Consider the following 9,146-nt stretch of genomic DNA (forward strand, 5'->3'; position numbering starts at 1 on the left):
TTTAACGTTTTTAAAAATGAACCTTTAAACGTTGTAATGAAAAATTTAACGTTTTAATGAACCTTTAAACGTTTTTAAAAATGAACATTTAAACGTTTTAATGAAGAATTAAATGTTTTAATGAACATTTAAACATTTTAATGAACATTTTAACGTTTTTAAAAATGAACATTTAAACATTTTAATGAAGAATTTAACGTTTTAATGAACACTTAAACATTTTAATGAACATTTTAACGTTTTAAAAAATTAATATTTAAACATTTTAATGAAGATTTTAACGTTTTAATGAACATTTTAACGTTTTAATGAACATTTTAATGTTTTAATGAACATTTTAACGTTTAAAAAAATGAACATTTAACCGTTTTAATGAAGAATTTAACGTTTCAATGAACATTTAAACATTTCAATGATGATTTTAACGTTTTAATGAACATTTTAACGTTTTTATGAAGATTTTAACGTTTTTAAAATGAAGATTTAAACGTTTTAATAAAGATTTTAATGCTTTAATGAACATTTTAACAATTTAATGAACATTTCAACGTTTTAATGAACATTTCAACGTTTTAATGAACCTTTAAACGTTTTAATGAACATTTTAACATTTTTAAAAATGAACATTTTATTGTTTTAATGAACATTTAAATGTTTTAATGAATACTTTAACGGTTTATTGAAGATTTTAACATTTTAATGAACATTTGAATGTTTTAATGAACATTTTAACGTTTTAATGAAGATTTTAACATTTTAATGAACATTTTAACATTTTAATGAAAATTTTAACACTTTAATGAACCTTTTAACATTTTTAAAAAAGGAACATTTAAACGTTTTAAAGAATTTAACATTTTAATGGACATTTGAACGTTTTCATGAACATTTTAACGTTTTTAAAAAATGAAAATTTAAACGTTTTATTGAAGATTTAAACTTTTTAATGATGATTTTAACGTTTTTAAAAATAAAAATTTAAAAGTTTTAATGAAGATTTATATCCAACAAGCATATATATATTCTGATATATATCAGACATATATATCTTGTTACATGATATCAGAAGGAGACTGCTTGTTTCTTTATGATGTCAGAAGGATACTGCTTGTTTCTTTATGATGTCAGAAGGAGACTACTTGTTTCTTTATGATGTCACAGGCCGACTGCTTGTTTCTTTATGATGTCAGCAAGATACTGCTCGTTTCGACATGCTATCAGAAAGAGACTGCTTGTTTCTACATGATATCAGAAGGAGACTGCTTGTTTAAAAAAATAGACATTTTAACGTTTTTAAAAATGAACATTTAAACATGAAAAATTTAACGTTTTAATGAACCTTTAAACATTTTTAAAAATGAACATTTTAATGTTTTAATGAAGATTTTAACATTTTAATGAACATTTTAACATTTTTGTGAAAATTGTAACATTTTAATGAACCTTTTAACGTTTTTAAAATTGAAGGTTTTAACGTTTTAATGAACATTTAAACATTTTAATGAACATTTTAACGTTTTTAAAAATGAATATTTAAACATTTTAATGAATAATTTAACGTTTTAACGAACATTTTAACGTTTTAATGAAAATTTTAACGTTTTAATGAAGATTTTAACATTTTAATGATGATTTTAACGTTTTTAAAAATAAAAATTTAAAAGTTTTAATGAAGATTTATATCCAACAAGCATATATATATTCTGATATATATCAGACATATATATCTTGTTACATGATATCAGGAGACTGCTTGTTTCTTTATGATGTCAGAAGGAGACTGCTTGTTTCTTTATGATGTCAGAGGCAGACTGCTTGTTTCTTTATGATGTCAGCAAGATACTGCTCGTTTCGACATGATATCAGAAAGAGACTGCTTGTTTCTACATGATATCAGAAGGAGACTGCTTGTTTAAAAAAATAGACATTTTAACGTTTTAATGAACCTTTAAACGTTTTTAAAAATGAACATTTAAACATGAAAATTTTAACTTTTTAATGAACCTTTAAACATTTTTAAAAATGATCATTTTAATGTTTTAATGAAGATTTTAACATTTTAATGAACATTTTAACATTTTTGTGAAAATTGTAACATTTTAATGAACATTTTAACGTTTTTAAAATTGAAGGTTTTAACGTTTTAATGAACATTTAAACATTTTAATGAACATTTTAACGTTTTTAAAAATTAATATTTAAACATTTTAATGAAGATTTTAACGTTTTAATGAACATTTCAACGTTTTAATGAATAATTTAACGTTTTAACGAACATTTCAACGTTTTAATGAATAATTTAACGTTTTAACGAACATTTTAACGTTTTAATGAAAATTTTATCATTTTAATGAAGATTTTAACATTTTAATGAACATTTAAACGTTTTAATGAACGTTTAAAAGTTTTAATGAATATTTTAACGTTTTTAAAAATGAACATTTAACCGTTTTAATGAAGAATTTAACGTTTTAATGAACATTTAAACATTTTAATGAACATTTCAACGTTTTTGAAAATGAAGGTTTTAACGTTTTTATGAAGATTTTAACATTTTAATGAACATTTAAACGTTTTAATGAACGTTTAAAAGTTTTAATGAATATTTTAACGTTTTTAAAAATGAACATTTAACCGTTTTAATGAAGAATTTAACATTTTAATGAACATTTAAACATTTTAATGAACATTTCAACGTTTTTAAAAATGAACATTTTAACGTTTTAATGAAAATTTTAACATTTTAATGAACCTTTTAACATTTTTAAAAATGAACATTTAAACGTTTTAATGAAGAATTTAACGTTTTAATGAACATTTAAACATTTTAATGAACATTTTAACGTTTTTAAAAATGAATATTTAAACATTTTAATGAAGAATTTAACGTTTTAATGAACACTTAAACATTTTAATGAACATTTTAACGTTTTAAAAAATGAATATTTAAACATTTTAATGAAGATTTTAACATTTTAATGAACATTTTAACGTTTTAATGAACATTTTAATGTTTTAATGAACATTTTAACGTTTAAAAAAATGAACATTTAACCGTTTTAATGAAGAATTTAACGTTTCAATGAACATTTAAACATTTCAATGATGATTTTAACGTTTTAATGAACATTTTAACATTTTCATGAACATTTTAACATTTTAATGAGCATTTTTAACATTTTTAAAAATGAAGATTTTAACGTTTTTATGAAGATTTTAACGTTTTTAAAAATGAAGATTTAAACGTTTTAATAAAGATTTTAATGCTTTAATGAACATTTTAACAATTTAATGAACATTTCAACGTTTTAATGAACATTTCAACGTTTTAATGAACCTTTAAACTTTTTAATGAACATTTTAACATTTTTAAAAATGAACATTTTATTGTTTTAATGAACATTTAAATGTTTCAATGAATACTTTAACGTTTTATTGAAGATTTTAACGTTTTAATGAACATTTGAATGTTTTAATGAACATTTTAATGTTTTAATGAAGATTTTAACATTTTAATAAACATTTTAACATTTTAATGAAAATTTTAACACTTAAATGAACCTTTTAACATTTTTAAAAATGAACATTTAAACGTTTTAAAGAATTTAACATTTTAATGGACATTTGAACGTTTTCATGAACATTTTAACGTTTTTAAAAAATGAAAATTTAAACGTTTTATTGAAGATTTAAACTTTTTAATGATGATTTTAACATTTTTAAAAATAAAAGTTTTAATGAAGATTTATATCCAACAAGCATAAATATATTCTGATATATATCAGACATATATATCTTGTTACATGATATCAGAAGGAGACTGCTTGTTTCTTTATGATGTCAGAAGGAGACTGCTTGTTTCTTTATGATGTCAGAGGCAGACTGCTTGTTTCTTTATGATGTCAGCAAGATACTGCTCGTTTCGACATGATATCAGAAAGAGACTGCTTGTTTCTACATGATATCAGAAGGAGACTGCTTGTTTAAAAAATAGACATTTTAACGTTTTAATGAACCTTTAAACGTTTTTAAAAATGAACATTTAAACATGAAAAATTTAACGTTTTAATGAACCTTTAAACATTTTTAAAAATGAACATTTTAATGTTTTAATGAAGATTTTAACATTTTAATGAACATTTTAACATTTTTGTGAAAATTGTAACATTTTAATGAACCTTTTAACGTTTTTAAAATGGAAGGTTTTAACGTTTTAATGAACATTTAAACATTTTAATGAACATTTTAACGTTTTTAAAAATGAATATTTAAACATTTTAATGAAGATTTTAACGTTTTAATGAACATTTCAACGTTTTAATGAATAATTTAACGTTTTAACAAACATTTTAACGTTTTAATGAAAATTTTAACGTTTTAATGAAGATTTTAACATTTTAATGAACATTTAAACGTTTTAATGAACGTTTAAAAGTTTTAATGAATATTTTAACGTTTTTAAAAATGAACTTTTAACCGTTTTAATGAAGAATTCAACGTTTTAATGAACATTTAAACATTTTAATGAACATTTCAACGTTTTTGAAAATGAAGGTTTTAACGTTTTTATGAAGATTTTAACATTTTAATGAACATTTAAACGTTTTAATGAACGTTTAAAAGTTTTAATGAATATTTTAACGTTTTTAAAAATGAACATTTAACCGTTTTAATGAAGAATTTAACGTTTTAATGAACATTTAAACATTTTAATGAACATTTCAACGTTTTTAAAAATGAACATTTTAACGTTTTAATGAAAATTTTAACATTTTAATGAACCTTTTACCGTTTTAAAAATGAACATTTAAACGTTTTAATGAAGAATTTAACATTTTAATGAATATTTAAACATTTTAATGAACATTTTAACGTTTTTAAAAATGAATATTTAAACATTTTAATGAAGAATTTAACGTTTTAATGAACACTTAAACATTTTAATGAACATTTTAACGTTTAAAAAAAATGAATATTTAAACATTTTAATGAAGATTTTAACGTTTTAATGAACATTTTAACGTTTTAATGAACATTTTAATGTTTTAATGAACATTTTAACGTTTAAAAAAATGAACATTTAACCGTTTTAATGAAGAATTTAACGTTTCAATGAACATTTAAACATTTCAATGATGATTTTAACGTTTTAATGAACATTTTAACGTTTTCATGAACATTTTAACATTTTAATGAGCATTTTCAACATTTTTAAAAATGAAGATTTTAACGTTTTTAAAAATGAAGATTTAAACGTTTTAATAAAGATTTTAATGCTTTAATGAACATTTTAACAATTTAATGAACATTTTAACGTTTTCATGAACATTTTAACATTTTAATGAGCATTTTTAACATTTTTAAAAATGAAGATTTTAACGTTTTTATGAAGATTTTAACGTTTTTAAAAATGAAGATTTAAATGTTTTAATAAAGATTTTAATGCTTTAATGAACATTTTTAGCCTGGCAAGCCAGACTAAATAAATGTATTATTTAGTCTGGCCATGCTCCATTGACGGCTCTTGGTTGTGGGGCGGGTTCTACTGTTGTCTTTCAAATGATCTCCGCATTCCACTGGACAATGAATGTGACATACTCTTGTTTCACTCTGTTGCATCATCCCACCCACCAGGCATATAGAGTGCCCTGATTGGCCCAAAAAGCGGATAAAGCTCTGTGATTTGTTCACTAAGCAGATAGAGCACTATGACTGGCCCACCATTATGGACCAATCACAGCTCTTTGTGTGTTTGAAACCCCTCTAGAGAGCTGTGATTGGCTAGCCAGAGTCCTGGTAGGAGCTGCTGAGGTTCCAATGGAGCATGCCTAGACCATTCTTTGCAAAGCAAGAATTTGGTCTAGTTCACTAGGCTAGAACATTTTAACAATTTAATGAACATTTCAACATTTTAATGAACATTTCAACATTTTAATGAACCTTTAAACGTTTTAATGAACATTTTAACATTTTTAAAAATGAACATTTTTTTGTTTTAATGAACATTTAAATGTTTTAATGAATACTTTAACGTTTTATTGAAGATTTTAACGTTTTAATGAACATTTGAATGTTTTAATGAACATTTTAACGTTTTAATGAAGATTTTAACATTTTAATGAACATTTTAACATTTTAATGAAAATTTTAACACTTTAATGAACCTTTTAACATTTTTAAAAAAGGAACATTTAAACGTTTTAAAGAATTTAACATTTTAATGGACATTTGAACGTTTTCATGAACATTTTAACGTTTTTAAAAAATGAAAATTTAAACGTTTTATTGAAGATTTAAACTTTTTAATGATGATTTTAACGTTTTTAAAAATAAAAATTTAAAAGTTTTAATGAAGATTTATATCCAACAAGCATATATATATTCTGATATATATCAGACATATATATCTTGTTACATGATATCAGAAGGAGACTGCTTGTTTCTTTATGATGTCAGAAGGATACTGCTTGTTTCTTTATGATGTCAGAAGGAGACTACTTGTTTCTTTATGATGTCACAGGCCGACTGCTTGTTTCTTTATGATGTCAGCAAGATACTGCTCGTTTCGACATGCTATCAGAAAGAGACTGCTTGTTTCTACATGATATCAGAAGGAGACTGCTTGTTTAAAAAAATAGACATTTTAACGTTTTTAAAAATGAACATTTAAACATGAAAAATTTAACGTTTTAATGAACCTTTAAACATTTTTAAAAATGAACATTTTAATGTTTTAATGAAGATTTTAACATTTTAATGAACATTTTAACATTTTTGTGAAAATTGTAACATTTTAATGAACCTTTTAACGTTTTTAAAATTGAAGGTTTTAACGTTTTAATGAACATTTAAACATTTTAATGAACATTTTAACGTTTTTAAAAATGAATATTTAAACATTTTAATGAATAATTTAACGTTTTAACGAACATTTTAACGTTTTAATGAAAATTTTAACGTTTTAATGAAGATTTTAACATTTTAATGATGATTTTAACGTTTTTAAAAATAAAAATTTAAAAGTTTTAATGAAGATTTATATCCAACAAGCATATATATATTCTGATATATATCAGACATATATATCTTGTTACATGATATCAGGAGACTGCTTGTTTCTTTATGATGTCAGAAGGAGACTGCTTGTTTCTTTATGATGTCAGAGGCAGACTGCTTGTTTCTTTATGATGTCAGCAAGATACTGCTCGTTTCGACATGATATCAGAAAGAGACTGCTTGTTTCTACATGATATCAGAAGGAGACTGCTTGTTTAAAAAAATAGACATTTTAACGTTTTAATGAACCTTTAAACGTTTTTAAAAATGAACATTTAAACATGAAAATTTTAACTTTTTAATGAACCTTTAAACATTTTTAAAAATGATCATTTTAATGTTTTAATGAAGATTTTAACATTTTAATGAACATTTTAACATTTTTGTGAAAATTGTAACATTTTAATGAACCTTTTAACGTTTTTAAAATTGAAGGTTTTAACGTTTTAATGAACATTTAAACATTTTAATGAACATTTTAACGTTTTTAAAAATTAATATTTAAACATTTTAATGAAGATTTTAACGTTTTAATGAACATTTCAACGTTTTAATGAATAATTTAACGTTTTAACGAACATTTCAACGTTTTAATGAATAATTTAACGTTTTAACGAACATTTTAACGTTTTAATGAAAATTTTATCATTTTAATGAAGATTTTAACATTTTAATGAACATTTAAACGTTTTAATGAACGTTTAAAAGTTTTAATGAATATTTTAACGTTTTTAAAAATGAACATTTAACCGTTTTAATGAAGAATTTAACGTTTTAATGAACATTTAAACATTTTAATGAACATTTCAACGTTTTTGAAAATGAAGGTTTTAACGTTTTTATGAAGATTTTAACATTTTAATGAACATTTAAACGTTTTAATGAACGTTTAAAAGTTTTAATGAATATTTTAACGTTTTTAAAAATGAACATTTAACCGTTTTAATGAAGAATTTAACATTTTAATGAACATTTAAACATTTTAATGAACATTTCAACGTTTTTAAAAATGAACATTTTAACGTTTTAATGAAAATTTTAACATTTTAATGAACCTTTTAACATTTTTAAAAATGAACATTTAAACGTTTTAATGAAGAATTTAACGTTTTAATGAACATTTAAACATTTTAATGAACATTTTAACGTTTTTAAAAATGAATATTTAAACATTTTAATGAAGAATTTAACGTTTTAATGAACACTTAAACATTTTAATGAACATTTTAACGTTTTAAAAAATGAATATTTAAACATTTTAATGAAGATTTTAACATTTTAATGAACATTTTAACGTTTTAATGAACATTTTAATGTTTTAATGAACATTTTAACGTTTAAAAAAATGAACATTTAACCGTTTTAATGAAGAATTTAACGTTTCAATGAACATTTAAACATTTCAATGATGATTTTAACGTTTTAATGAACATTTTAACATTTTCATGAACATTTTAACATTTTAATGAGCATTTTTAACATTTTTAAAAATGAAGATTTTAACGTTTTTATGAAGATTTTAACGTTTTTAAAAATGAAGATTTAAACGTTTTAATAAAGATTTTAATGCTTTAATGAACATTTTAACAATTTAATGAACATTTCAACGTTTTAATGAACATTTCAACGTTTTAATGAACCTTTAAACTTTTTAATGAACATTTTAACATTTTTAAAAATGAACATTTTATTGTTTTAATGAACATTTAAATGTTTCAATGAATACTTTAACGTTTTATTGAAGATTTTAACGTTTTAATGAACATTTGAATGTTTTAATGAACATTTTAATGTTTTAATGAAGATTTTAACATTTTAATAAACATTTTAACATTTTAATGAAAATTTTAACACTTAAATGAACCTTTTAACATTTTTAAAAATGAACATTTAAACGTTTTAAAGAATTTAACATTTTAATGGACATTTGAACGTTTTCATGAACATTTTAACGTTTTTAAAAAATGAAAATTTAAACGTTTTATTGAAGATTTAAACTTTTTAATGATGATTTTAACATTTTTAAAAATAAAAGTTTTAATGAAGATTTATATCCAACAAGCATAAATATATTCTGATATATATCAGAC

This window comes from Nothobranchius furzeri, chromosome 4 (assembly GCF_043380555.1).
Source record: "Nothobranchius furzeri strain GRZ-AD chromosome 4, NfurGRZ-RIMD1, whole genome shotgun sequence".
NCBI lineage: Eukaryota > Metazoa > Chordata > Actinopteri > Cyprinodontiformes > Nothobranchiidae > Nothobranchius > Nothobranchius furzeri.